Genomic DNA, 15,084 nt, shown 5'->3' on the forward strand with positions numbered 1-15,084 from the left:
TGTCAAAAACTGGCTTGCTGAGATGGTTGTGTGAGCAGGTGCTTTGTTGTGGTGGCAAAACCAGTCCCTCATCTGCCACAAATCAGGCCTTTTTGTTACACACTGAAACAGTCTTTTCAGAACCTCTAAACAGAAATCTTGATTAACAGTCTGACCTGGTAGAACAACCTCCAAATGCACTATGAGTAGACATTTTTGTCTGTTTCAGAAGTTGATGGACATCCAGAATGAGGTTTGTCATCAATTGACATTTCACCTTTTTTGAAATTAGAAAACCACTTGTACATTTGAGTTTTTCCCATAGAACTGTGCTTGTAAGATGTGTTCAACATCACAACAGTTTCGGTGGCATTTTTCCTGAACAGGAAATAAAACTGTATAGCTACATGCTGTTCTCTTAAATCAGACTTCACACACACAAAAAAACCCCAAAACCTCCAATAAAACAAGGTTTGAGAAAACTGCTTTTACAAAAAACTTCACTGCCTGAGACAGAAGCTTCCAAGGCAATGCCACTGGGTGCACTAACTCAGAGCTAGTTGCTGGGTGCTCCCCTAGCAGGAAAAATGCATACTACAAAAGTTTCACTTAGTGGAGCATTCTTCTGGTCTTTTGGGTGTACCCCCTCATTTGTATGTGTGTATGTGTATATGTGTGTGTATACAGACAAAGTTCCCGGGTGTTTCCAAAGCTATAAATCATAAAAGAAGTGTAAAAATTCACTGTAGAGCACTCGGTGAGTTTAAATTGTTGACCTGATAATCTTTATAACCAAACTCACTGCAGGCAAGCCAATGCTGACTTACAGCATCCCCCTGTGGGTTTCTGAGACTGAGTGCTCACAGAAGTAGAAAGCCCAGTCATTCTCCCATGGAGCTGCTGGCAGTTTAGAACACTGACCAAGCAGATTACAGCCCAGCATGTAACCACAACACCATCAGCAGTAAGCAGCCCAAAATGTCAGCGTATAGTGAGTCAGAGCTCTCAGAGAAATAGAATTACCTTACTCACAATTCCAAATCCATACACAAAACGTTCCAAAACAGAGTACTATTTTTCAGGTTTACTCTGGATTATGTAAAGAACCTGTATATCAGCAGAGATTCTATTATACATGATGTAAGTGTAGATATAGATGTAGGTGCAGACGAAGATAGATGATAATAGATATAAATCTGCAGACGTAGATACGATGTAGACATAGAATATTTTCTTGCACTCCCAGCACACATGTGCAAAATAACATGGCATCCAAACACTCAAACCCCAAATAGGTATTACCTCTCAAAATCCTAAGCAGAATACCCATTTTCAGAAGACTTACAGTCACGCAAAGCAAAAATGAGAATGAGGCAGTAAAGGCAAACAGTGCAGAGAGCAAACAATTTAAAGCTGAAAATATACAGCAAGATTTAATGAGACTTAATAAAATTTTTGGAAGCCCCAAAGCACAAGGTTCCAATTCCGAGATTGCTTACCATTGTGGAATCTTCAAGGATCCCTGGAAATATGAAGGAAAGTAACTTTTTTTCTGGTCCCAAGTTTCCTAGATCCTGCCAGCAATCCCACTAGGAAAGACAGCTTTGGATTCCTGTTTTCTGACTACACCACTTGTTTTAGGGTGCAAAGGAGATCCCAATCACAAATATAATTTAAGGAGAATATATATTAAGTCTTAAAAGAGAGGACCTGATGCCAGGGGCTTGGGTGGAGAGTGAATGTTTTGAGAATGATGAGGGCAACGAATGTACAAATATGCTTTACACAATTGATGTGTGTATGGATTGTGATAAGAGTTGTATGAGTCCCTATTAAAATGATTTTAAAAGATGTAAAAAAAAAAAGAGACACAGACACATTATCTGGAGGAGAGAGACCATTAACTTGAAGTCAAAAATGCGACTAGGATTCAAACAGGAATGCTAGTTAAATACAGCTCGGAACAAAGGAAACTGTCACAAATCCATGATTGGTGGCAGAGCAGTACATCCCAATTACAGGTGGGAATGCTAGGTAGCAAGAGACAGGGACAGGGGGGTTGTCCCTCCCCATGCCTGCACAAGGCTCCCTACAGGAGGTTTGTAAGAAAAATCAGGTGAGCCTTAGCCAGCCATAAAGACTAACTGGGCATGCTCCAGTTCAGCTCCTCCCCCAGCCAGGTGGGCGGTGTATCTGGGCAGCCCAAAGGTCCAGGTGGGATTAATTTAGCCAATCAGGTCAACCAATCTCTTCGACCACGCCTCCCCAGCATGAGGTTTAACTGCCTTAGCTGCAGGACCACTGCTCTTTTCTTGCCCTTTGGCTCCTGCTCCTGTGCCTGCTCAGCAAGGTCCCCACGTGTGGGCGAGCAGTCCCACGAGGTTTGCTGTGTTCAGTGGTGAGCCCCAGCGTGGCTCACTCGCAGTTTGGCATGATTTCCTGGAATAGTGTGTACTCTTTTGAGACTGTCAAACCTGAAACTTCTGTCCTTTACAAAACACCCACTTGGACTGCAAAGCAGGCTTCAGAGTGAATTCTTTCTTGTGTGAAGCCAAGAACCGAGGTATGTTACACCCGAGAAACCTAACAGGACGACAGGAGCCGAACCAGGATCATGAGTGGGACACCTGCATTACGTTAGAGAGAAGGGCTTACAAGATTGGTCCATGCATCCCATCATATCTAATGTTATTAGTAAGGCTTAATCACAAGGCCATCTCTTGGGTTCTGCTTGTTTCATCTAAACGACCTAGACTTTTACTTCCAGACCCCAATTTCTCCAGGGATCAAGTCCTTTCCTATCCCCCTTGCCCACAGGCACCTTGGAAAGCGAGACTGAAGGGCACACGGTGCTGCAGGGACATTTCCAAGGGTCAGAGCTGGTTTGCCCCCTTTTCAAACCTTCCAGTTCTCTTCATTCCGCCTGGGACTCTGATCCTCTCCTCTTCCTGCATGCCATGCCGATCTCTGAAGCTCCCTGATTTCGTGTTCCTTCATTCTCTCTTTATAGTTACTTTATTACCAATGAAAAGATCAGATTCTTCTTAGTAGACACATTTTCAACAGAAATGTGAAGAGCGCAACTTGAAAGCAGCATAATGCCTCTAGCAGCCAGAGCTTACTCTAAGGCTGCCACCATTCATGCTTGACGCTGGTAATGCAGGTATTTTAGCTCGATTTCGGTTTTATTTTCCTACATGCTAATCTGATGTGATCCTTGTTTATAATAAGATGCCTGGTATCAGGGGAGGAAAAAACACTTCCAAACCCTGAAATTCTGTGCTAGTCTTTTGCTGCGCTCTACTGAGATTTCAGGGATAACAGAGTCTTTGACGTATTTCTGTATCCCATGTTATGCTGTGAACACTGCCTCTATCATAACTACACATACAGAGTGGTATTTCTATTGTGCCTTTTCTTATATGTGTGGTGGTTTGTTTCTCCCTCTGGACCACGTGCTTTGAACTTCAGCAAAATCAATCTCATCCCCCCTAAAATAAAGATCTAAAATTCCACATTTATCAGTTTGAGCCAAAAACAAGTGAACATGCTTTGTGAGCAGTATGTATTGAAGGTTCTGTAGTCTTTTCAAAGTGAATACTGTGCCAGGTCTAATCAGTAGGACATTAACTGTTGACAGGGAGAGTTAGGCTGGTCACATGTGCTGCCACAGAATAATGATTAAATCACTGAACTGCATAGTCTGTTTGCCTAATCAGACCACATTGATGTATAAGAGTGTTTACAATCCTGAAAAAAAAATTTGTTTTCATGTAGGACTAGAAAGGTTAATACAGATATTTAGATATTTTTAAAGTTTTGGAATTCATCAAAATTATCATTGATTTTAGCTATTGTTTAATCAATTCCCTGACTCACATCTGAATTATATGTTCAATCTTGCAGTTCATGATATTCGCTAATAAAATTAAAAGGACAACAGATCCAAACTCAAACCAAACGGTGGATTTTCCCTCCTGGTGGCCCCATGTCTGGAGAATAGAACTGTTCCACAGGGTTCCCAAGTCTAACACCTTCCAGGTTTTTCTGGGTGCGTTCTGCGTTCAAACCACCAACCTTGTAGTTAGTGGTCAAGTGCCTCCACTATTTGTGTTATCCAGTGACTCCTTGACAACTCAACTCCTAGATGCGTAACTTTGAGACAGCAGTCAGAAAAGACAAGCTGTAAATGGCAAATGACCCCACATCCAGTAAAACACCAGCTTTTGGTGGCAGGTAATTATCCCTATGCTGTAGAGGGGCCTTCAGCAAGATATGCACCAGCTGCCATGTCTACTTGCCACTGCATTCCCTAGAGCTGCACCCTCAGGGTGACAGTCCCTGCCCACATGTGGCAATTTCCATTTAAATTAATTAAGCTTGACTACAATGAAAATGAATAAAATTGAACCAGGCACCGGAAGGAACCACACTTCAAATGTTTAAGAACCCCTTGTGGTGAGCAGCTAACACACTAGAGAGAGCAGAGAGAGAGCAACCTGTCCTTCTGGAGCCTTCCATTAAACAGCCCTCCCCGAGATGGCGTGATGACTGGACAGAGCTTCTCGGTAATAATTCTGAGCAAAATTTACTTCATGGACAAGTTGCTAGTGTGGGCTGAGAAAGTGACACTGGATCCTCTAGCCTGAGGTGGTGGGAGTGGCAGGGCCAAGGGGAGCTTCAGTGAAGGCAAATGGATGGGAGATTGGGAGCAGACTGCATCCCCAAGACTTTGCTTGTGAAGAAATGCACCTTACAGAGGCAACTGAGATGAACCATTAACGTGAGCTCCAACCGAAGCTGCACCGGAAAGGAATTTAGATCATGGGTCTAAATTGGCTGTTGACAGGTGCCGTAGGGTCAGCCCTCAACTCATAGTTCTCTGACCCAAAGGAACACGGAGCTGCCAGAACCAGGCTCCGTTCACATCACAATGTTGTAACGCAAAAGGTTTGCTTCGGCTGACTTTCAGATTTTAATTTTTTAGACTGCCACGTCTTTCTTCCTGGTTTGTCGTTGTCTGAAGGCTCCACGGCACCATTGGCTGGAAATCAGAAGCACAACTCCCTCATGGAAAGTAAGTTCAGAATTTCAATTAATGATTAGAGCAAAGCACATGTCTTTGAACCACCAGCCCTCCAGCCCCCAGCCCTCAAGACCCAGGGACTCACAGGCAATGACAGGGCTTGGAGGTCCTTGCTGGGAAGCACCAAGCAGGAGGGAAGGAGAGTCAGCAGGGGGATGGGCCGCCCCAATGCAGGAGGTGGCTGCCAGGAGTCACTGATTGATTTGGCCTGAAGAACACCTGAGAGTGCTGAGCCTTCTTAGAGGTTGGGGTTACAGTTTTAGACAACAAAGCTATTAACAGTGTTGAAAGAAGCAGCCAACCAGTATGTAAATTGTTTCTCATTTGGTTTCTTAGATGCAAATGAGAAACCATCAGGGTCAGAGTGGGTAAGGCAAATAGGAAGCTGCAAAGAACATTGTTTTGTATCCTAAAAGATAACCTCAGTTTGGGGCTTGGGGATTTCCTGCTTTTAAAGTATATCACCCTGATACACCACAGGAGGAAGCTGGGGAGAGGCTTGCCTCATGACAGAAAGAGTGACCCAGCCCTCAGACAGCAATGTGGAGCTATCCTGCCACCCACAGCCTTTGACATGGAAGTTGCACTTATTTTAAGAGAAGGAGGTTATTATTACTAGGAAATCACTAGCTACCATTACTGTTCATATTCCAACCATTTATTCGCTATTACGCATCCATTACTACCCCACAGTCACTGTTTGTCATTTGTTCTTAGTATAATGGTCTCATAATGGGCTGTGATTTGATGGCAGTGCTATGACACAAGGCCAACATTCCGAAGGAGGGCATATCATCTACCATGAAATAACGCATATTTCAATTATTCAGGTAGTATACAATTGTTAGCCATACTTGTAATACGCCACTTTATCATGGATATATTAGTAATACAGAGTAGCAACTAATGCAGTTTTCCATGTGGTATTGTAATAGCTACTCTTTTGTGAAGGATTGTGCAACAGGCAAATAGTGAATGCCTAAGAAACAAGGAATTAAACAATACTTAATAAATTATGGAGGAGGCGCAAGAGCAGGCCGTGGTTCCTTCGGTGGCATGTGGGTTGTGCATGAGGATTTCCTCAAGGCCACCTAACAAGGACAATACTAGATGGCGATCTCCTGCCCCAAATCGATCAGGACATGGTTTGTGAGATGGATTCCCACAGGGGCTGCAATAAGAGGCTCAAACCTGAGAACAACCATGAGGGTGGCACAGGCCCAAGAAGTCTGTCCTTCTGTTGTATATCGGGTTGCTCTAAGTCAGAACCGGCTTGGTGGTACCTGACAACAGCATTGTATTGAGGACTTAGTTGTTTATTCCTCTTGAGCCTGTTTTACCTTAAAGTGTATCCTAGTGGAGGACCTCTGGTGGCACGGGGGTTGAAGCACTTAGATGCAAGCCAACAGTTTGGCAGTAGGAATCCAATCCATCAGCCTCTGTTTGGGAGAGAGATGTGGTTATCTGCTGGCACAGCCTTGGGAGTACTATGTGCCAATCTGCCCTCGAGGGTGGTGATGCATCAAAATTCCCTTCGTTGTCCTAAGTTTGTAGAAGAAGCAGTTTTCTCTCCTAATTCTCCAAGGTACAAGCGATAGACTCAGTACACAAAGAATAGTACCTGGCATTTCACGGTGCTCAAGAAATATTTGCTGGATTAATGAGTGAAATACTGTGAGTTAAAAAATAAAGGGCATGAAATAAAGAAAAAAGATCAGACCTACTGCTCTGACAAATACTGGTGGAACCTCCAACACCATGACCTTCAGACATCTTTCACATGTGGAACTGAGCCCACCCCCAGGGGCTCCCTTTCAGCAGAACAGCAGCATCATTAACCATAGGAGATCAAAGGGCATCATTCATCTTAACAGAAGCTCAGAAGGCAGAAGGGGCCAGAGAGGAGAACAATAGAAAGTGGAACCCAGAGAGGAAACAGGCAGAGTGTGGGGAGGGCTGTGTGGAGGCGAAATCATGGCAAATCAAATTTAAAAGCCATTGTCAAATATAGGACACTAACAAGTTAAGGGTATGCATGAGAGGGAACAGCAGGGTTTCTCAATCCTGGCAATGCATTAAAGTCACCAAGCCAAGGTTCAACATTATAGCTATGCGTCAGTATGGATTCGATGGCAATGAGTCTGTTTGGGGGTGGGTTTTTTTTTTAAGAGACAAGCTTTACAAAAGACAGCTGTGTGCTGGATGATTTCAATAGTCAGTTAGGCGTCAGACCCACCGGTATACAGAGGGAAACGTAAGGGCCTTGAGTCAATAGGGCAGTTACAACAAGGACCAACATTTGAAGGTCAAGAAGAGGACACTCGCTACCATCTAGTGCATGCTGACTTATAGCAACCCTATAGGACAGGACAGATCTTCCCCTGTGGGTTTCTGACATTCTAACTCTTTATAGGAGTAGAAGGCCTTATCTTGTGCCTGCCAAGAAAAGGGAAGAATTCATTGATTCCACTGGTGTTAAAGTGTCACTGCATAGAACCTGTGAAGGAAATAACCATTCACAATAGCAAGGACAAATACTGGAGAAGGGACCCTTCCATGTCATTTCTTTTGGGACCCATTGGCTGGCCTCAAGGGTCTTAGTCCTCTGACATAAGCCTCAACCTGGGAAACAGTTTCGGGAGATTAACTTGTATGTCAAGGTGTCTATTAGTAGATGTGGTTTTCTTACAGTAATATAGGTGGGAGGATTCTCCAGGGCAGATCTTGATATATGCTGAAAGGGAGCCACTTATTATCTGTAGTGGGGTAGGACAATCATACTTACCATCCTCCTCAAACCCTAAAGAGATGTGTATTAAGAACCAGGAGAAAGGGCAGATAGACCTGCTACCCCCAATAGTGAAAAAGTATTCCAAAGTAATATTTTAATAGCCTTCACAGATATTGATTTTTATACAAACAGTATGGGGATTTGGTTACAATAAAGGTTGTGGTGCTCCCTCAATGCAAGAATACTTTCTTCTATTAAATTCACATTCTACGATGCTCACCTGCCCAACACAACTGCTGAAGACAAATGGGTTCATAAGCGAATGTGGTGAAGAAAGCTAATGGTGCCTGGCTATCAAAAGAGATAGCATCTGGAGTCTTAAAGGCTTGAAGGTAAATAAGCAGCCAGCTAGCTCAGAAGCAACAAAACTCACATGGAAGAGGCCCACCAGCCTGTGTGATTATGAGGTGCTAAAGGGATCAGTTATCAGGCATCAAAGAACAAAAAAATCTTATCATTGTGTGCTCACCTCCCTGATATGATCGCTGAAGACAAATGGGTGCATAAGCAAATGTGGCAAAGAAAGCTGATGGTGCCCAGCTTTCAACAGATATAGCATCTGGGGTCTTAAAGGCTTGAAGATAAACTAGCGGCCATCTAGCTCAGAAGCAACAAAGCCCACATGGAAGAAGCCCATCAGTCTGTATGATCACGAGGTGTCGAAGGGATCAGGTATCAGGCATCATCAGAACAAAAAAAATCTCACCATAGTGAATGAGGCGGGGAGTGTGGAATAGAGACCAAAAATGCATTTGTAGGCCACTTAGACACCCCTTACAGAAGGGTCTCAGGGAGGAGATGAGCCAGTCAGGGTGTGATGTAGCAACGATGAAACATACAACTTTCCTCTAATTCCTAAATGCCGCCCCCCCCACCCAGCCACTATCATTACCCCAATTCTACCTTGCAAGTCTGGCTAGACCAGAGGATGTACACTGGTACAGATAGGAACTGGAAACACAGGGAATCCAGGGTGGATGATCGCTTCAGGACCAGTGGTGTGAGTGGTGATACTAGGAGGGTAGAGGGTGGGTGGGTTGGAAAGGGGGAACTGATTACAAGGATCTGCATATAACCTCCTCTCTGGGGGACGGACAACAGAAAAGTGGGTGAAAGGAGATGTCGCACAGGGCCAATATGACAAAATAATAATTTATAAATTATCAAGGGTTCATGAAGGAGGTGGCAGTGGGGAGGGAGGGGAAAATGAGGAGCTGATGCCAGAGGCTTAAATGGAGAGCAAATGTTTTGAGAATGATGAGGGCAATGAATGTACAAATGTGCTTTACACAGTTGTTGTATGTATGGATTAGGATAAGAGTTATATGAGTCCCTAATAAAATGATTTTTAAAAAGTTCATTGTACCAACCTGGCCAATAAACACATGTGGGCTTAACTGAAGGGCGGAGGAATAAATGGCTCAGTGAGCCTCACCATTCTAGCTCTTGGGTCGCTTGCTTTCTGATGGTCGGACCAGGGTGCAGCTGCCTTAGCCAGCTCCTGCTTCAGCTGGCAAGGCTCACTTCCTGCAAGATATCCCCGAGGAGAAGCCACATGAACCTACCCTGATGTAGGCATGGGTGCTGGAGCAGCTGTGTGGAGACCCCTGCCAATACTGAGATGCTTACATATTCCCTGATTTGGCTTTCCTCCTGCAGTCGGCATCATTGTGTGTGTTTTGTGAGATGGAGGAGGACTTTGTGGATTAGTGTCAGACATATGTGCTAATGTTGGACTTGTGGGCTTGGGCAGCACTGGGTTGGGATTGTTTCTTAATATGCACTTACCCTTTGTATAAAACTCTCTCATGCCAAAAAAAAAAAAAATAAAAGGTTGTGAATTAGTTGGTTTAGCGTGGGACCCAAGACTGCATTTTCAATAAGCTCCAAGTGCTGCTGGTACTGTTGATGCTTGGGCTAGTCTTCAAATAAAAGCCTCTAGAATAGCGGTTCTCAACCTGTGGGTGGCAACCCCTTTGGGGGTCGAACGACTCTTTCCCAGGTGGCCATTATTGGATAGCAATGAAACTATATTTTATGATTGGGGGAATCCCCACAACATGAGGAACTGTGTAAAGGGTTGGGGCATTAGGAAAGTGGAGGCCACTGCTATAGAAAGCCCACACCTGCACCCAGCCCCTGAAATGCCCTATCCAATGCAGCAACGAAGACTCAACTGCTTCATGCCTGCCTGAACCCTAGATGTAGACATTTGTGTGGACACGTCTTTTGTCTGTTTACAGGGTTGCCTCCCCAGCCTTGCCTATTGAGCTTCTTTTCAGTTGACGACTTCAAGTATCAATCCATCCTCTGAGTTTACAGAAGCTTCTGTCCTATTTGAGAATTGAGGGAAGGCAGGGGCCATGAATTGAGACTGGCCACATTGTTTCTGCCATCCAGGGCTGGTTCTGCCGAAGCGGCAAGGATACACAGATCCTTGATAAGAGTCCTGGGGTCTCTAAAAAGGTGTATTAGAAAAAAAAAAAAAGGAGGTCTGCAATAGCTAGTTGAACTGTCCTTTCCCCATCTCTTGAAGGGAACCCTGATAGCTTCTAAAGTCATGGGTAACTCACAGGTACAGTGCTGGGAGGCAGCTTGTACAGATCATACCTCCATCATCTCCCTGCACCAGCACTGGCATCCAAATAATGATCTTTTACACCCACCTGCCCAAGAGGCTTCCAATTAAAAAGAAGAAATATATACACATCTACATGCATGTACACACATATGAAAGTCAATTAAATCTAAACTCTCCTTTGTCTGTACATGATAGTAAATGAAGGCATTTGGTGTTTGGGAATGCAAATAAAACACGTGACATCAATTTCATAAGAGAGGGAAAGTGTTCTTCTTCAGAAAGCATCTGCCCTCAGCAGTTTTGCTCACAATGCATGCTGCCTTTGGGATGACCTTCCACAGGGCGAGATGCTTGACTGCACACGACTAGACTTAGATGTGATTCCTTCCTATCGTGCCCAACTAGAATTTGAAGGTAGGCACCATGGCTTAACCTTGTCTCACAAAGTCCACAGTTCCGGAAATGCATCCTCTGAGCTAAGAGGTTTCCTTTACCTCTTTTTACAGAACGTCTTAACCCCATAGAAAGCTTGAGGGAGACAGACCACTGGGATCCAAGGATGTTCATGTCCTCATCCCAGTGGATGTGTAACCATAGATGGTAAAAGGAAATTTGTAGTGGTTGAAAGCTATTGTCCTTCGAAAGATATTCAGATGAAAGATGATAATGGATTGTCTGAGTGGGATAAGGTAATTCATGCGGTTCCTTATAAAAGAGAAACAGGGGTGTTAGAGGTCCTTAAAGCTATTAAGTGACTTTGAAGATAGCCAAATAATGTGAATGTGAGTGGCTTCTAGGAGCTGAAAAAAGACGAGAACAATTTTCTTCTGGAGCTTCCAGAAGGAAAGATACCTTCCTGATACCTTGATTTCCCTTACTGAACTGTCAGATATTAAATCTGTACTTTTTAAACTATTGGATTTTTAGTAATGTGTTATGGTAACAATCGGAAAACGAAACAACTACATTTTGGGAAATTATAATCTCTTCAACATCTCATATCTGTCTCTGAGTCTATGCTCCTTTCTTATAGCACAAAACATGCCATGAATTTTGGAACAAGGTATAAAAATATGTTCATCATCTTCCCAAGTCTGTGTCTCCTCCCAGGATGCCCTTGTCCTTTCATTTATTTCTGAGAGCGCTTCACCCAGCAGTAAAAATAGAGGGCCTGCAGAGCCGCATGTGAGGAAGGGGGGAGAGGCTGCTCAGCATAATTAGCTAAGGAGCAGTATTAGTAAGGCCATTTGGAATGTCAATGCTGCATCTGGTCAGAAATAGTGCACGTCTGCTCAGAAAACGGGGGTATTATGTAAGTCTTCTGAAAAGCAAACACATGTTCATCAGACGCCCCCCCCCCTTGTTGAATCAGGAAGAACATAGCAGCTACCTACCACACGCTCTGATTGAAGATCTGGAAAATGAGAAGTTTCATGATCGGGGCAGGTCAGGAATCACATACTTTTTTTTGCTTGAAATGGAGTGACAAGAGTGCTGATGTGGGAGAGTCTGTCTTCTCCAGTTAAGAACTGTTATTCTGAAACAAAATCCTTACTCCAATGTCCATGGACAGTGAACATGACTAGAAACTCACAGCCACGGGCCTGTGCACGCGCACCATCCCTGAGACAGAGCAGCCCCTGGCGTTGTCAGACACTCGCAGAACTGCCTCGCCCTGACATAAGAGGTAAGCACAGCCCGCGCTACAACACCATCATCTTTTATTTCGGAAGTCTCCACACAGACATGGAAAACTGTGAAATGTTCGATTTCCATTCTATCTAACTCGTGACTAAGCTGCTGCCTCTAGCCACATAACCACATGTCAGGACATCGTTAGCTCTACGGGCCAGAGCTGGGAGGATGGAGTGCCCGAGGACTATCCAGCAGGCATTCTCAAACTAAGGCCTGTGGGCCACATGCGGCCCACCAAGGACATTTATCTGGCCCGCGGGGAGTTTTTGCCCTATTTGTTTTTATACTTCAAAATAAGATATGTGCAGTGTGCATAGGAATTTGTTCATAGTTTTTTTTTAAACTATAGTCTGGCCCTCCAATGGGTCTGAGGGACAGTGAACTGGCCCCCTGTTTTAAAAAGTTTAAGGACTCCTGATTAAGAGCTCAGGACTGGGGTCCATATTTACTCCAGGGCAGCAAATCGTCTAGGCACATACTTCAGTTCTGAACATATCAAATTTAATAAAATGTGAAAGCCGAGTCTCCACCTAATTGTTATAGGAGAGTAACACTCTATTTAAGCCCAAGTTTACATATCATTTTGGAGGCTGGGCTACATTGAAAACCAAGTAAAATGGGTGCCAGACAATTGGAAATAGAAAAATGATATAAACATAGGTATATTTAAATATGGATTTAAAATGAACAGCACATAAATATTGCTTGGTTCAAACAATATAGAATTGGGAAGAAAGACTAAGGAACATGAAACTATAAACACTGAGCGACACACTTGAATCACTTTTTCTCAGAGCCTGATTAGTGGATTGCCTCTGCAGGGATGGTGCAGCCCAGCGGCCGAATGGGGCCCTACCACGTGACTTTGTACATCTCACAAACTAAGGATGTTTCTATGTTTTTAATGCTTGCAGGAACCGGGCTGGACCACCAAATGACAATATTTCATGATGGGTAAGATTTATATGGAAATCAAATTTCAGATCTTTAAATACAGTTTAATTGAAGGCAGCCACCAGCTACAGATAAAGCTGCCCAGTTCGAAGTAGACTCTATCACATACTAGCTCTGTACTTTCAGCAAACCACGAGAGCATGTTGTGACGGTTTCCTCACTTATACTAACCTCAATGAGTTGTCAGAGGCATTACAATAAAAGTAAGTGCAGGCACCTAGCAGCAGCCAACAGATGCCACATTCGAGTTCGAATTCACAGACATTAAGTCAATTCTGACTCATAGGGATTCTGTGGAACAGAGTAGAATCGCGCCTGTGGGTTTCAGGGACTGAAACTCTTTACTAAATTAAAAAGCCTCATCTTTCTCCCAAGGTCTAGCTAGTAGCGAGCAAAGTAACGAGTCACTCAGGCCGCCAGGGCTCTGATTAGCTGCCGTTCATACTGTTATTGTCGCTAATGTTGCTGCAATGACAGCAGGAACCTAGGAAACTCACTAGGTGCTTCACGTGGTCCGGAACTATGGATTGACCTACCCTTACGATGATCTTTTCATTAATTGGTCCTGGCACCTTTGAGAATTGTCCCAATCTCCTTGCCAAATGAAGAGACTCGTCCATTAATCTGCCACTGTAATGGCTACTAATCGGAAGTTTAGTTCAAAGGACACTCAATACTCTGTGTTACATTCTTGTTCTATTTTATTTCAGGACCACTTTAAAAAATGCGTCCCAGTTATAAAACTTGGCAAGTGAGATGATATATTCCAGACTCTGTTCCTTTTCTGACAAATAATTAAACTAGATCTCACAGGGGTCAAGTGACTTTCTCAAAGCACAGGCAATCCTTAATTAAAGTGAACATTTGTTGACTTGTATTTGGAATTTTGCCTTCTTCTAATCCACCTGCAGGTTTTTTTCCTCCCAAACAAAAGCTTTGAACTTATTGGTCTAACCTAAAATTCAAAATAGTTTCCAGTCGTATAAGTTGACTACTTACCATGACAATTTCTCTTGGTCATGCTGCTCTTATTTCATTTATAAATGCCACAAGTACATCTACTTAGAGCATTAAATATGAATAGACTTGCGGAAGAGACTCAATTTATTAATGATTCAGTAGAATTTCCAAAAAGCGTCTATTTGGAATTCATTTCTAATTCATTTCACAGCTTAGTAGCAGCTCCCACACGGCAAATATTTATCAAATATTTCTCTGTTTAAGTCCTCCCTTTACATTTATTTATAGAAGAATACATTTCCCCCCGGTAAAGACTTAACTTCCTAAGAGTATACATCAGTCTATTGGAATTTAATGTGCATTTCTTGATAAGGTGACAGTAATGGGCTTTCATGGATAACAGAGTATACTGTGCAACCAAAGAATCATTATTAAATATAATAACTGGCTGTAAACTGAACAAGATACATAATGAGGACATCATACATATTTATTAGGTAGTAACCATGGTAATTAATAAACCTGGTAATCAGCACAAGGGGAAATCATATCTTAGAACCTCGTCATGGCAAAAAAAAAAGTTTTTTAAAAAAATGTACCTACTAATGGCCTCATTGAAGCAGACTCACTCAGATTTCAGCTTGAAAATCAGAATGTAGGTCTCACCAGTACAAATGAGCTACTAAGAGAAAGCTTGCAGGACATTTTCCATTGGAATGCCAGCTGGGCCAATCCTACCCATAACACTGAGGATTCATGGTCCTCAGAGAGACCATAATGGCTTAGAGGGAGCCGTGGATGTAAAGTCAATCTCAGTTGAAATCCACTCGATGCCATTGAGATTGGTTTGTTTGTCTTGTTTCTCATTTGATTCCAACGGCTTATCAAGCTAGTGGGTAATGGCAAATATTTATAGAATTAGATAGGTCTATGTTTGAACCCAGCTCTTTTAGTTCTAATTGTGAATTTATAATGCAATGACTTAAATTGTCCATGTTGATTGTCAAAGAGGACCATCCTACAGGAGCAGTTGTCAGG

Source organism: Tenrec ecaudatus, chromosome 15 (genome assembly GCF_050624435.1).
Source record: "Tenrec ecaudatus isolate mTenEca1 chromosome 15, mTenEca1.hap1, whole genome shotgun sequence".
NCBI classification, from domain to species: Eukaryota; Metazoa; Chordata; class Mammalia; order Afrosoricida; family Tenrecidae; genus Tenrec; species Tenrec ecaudatus.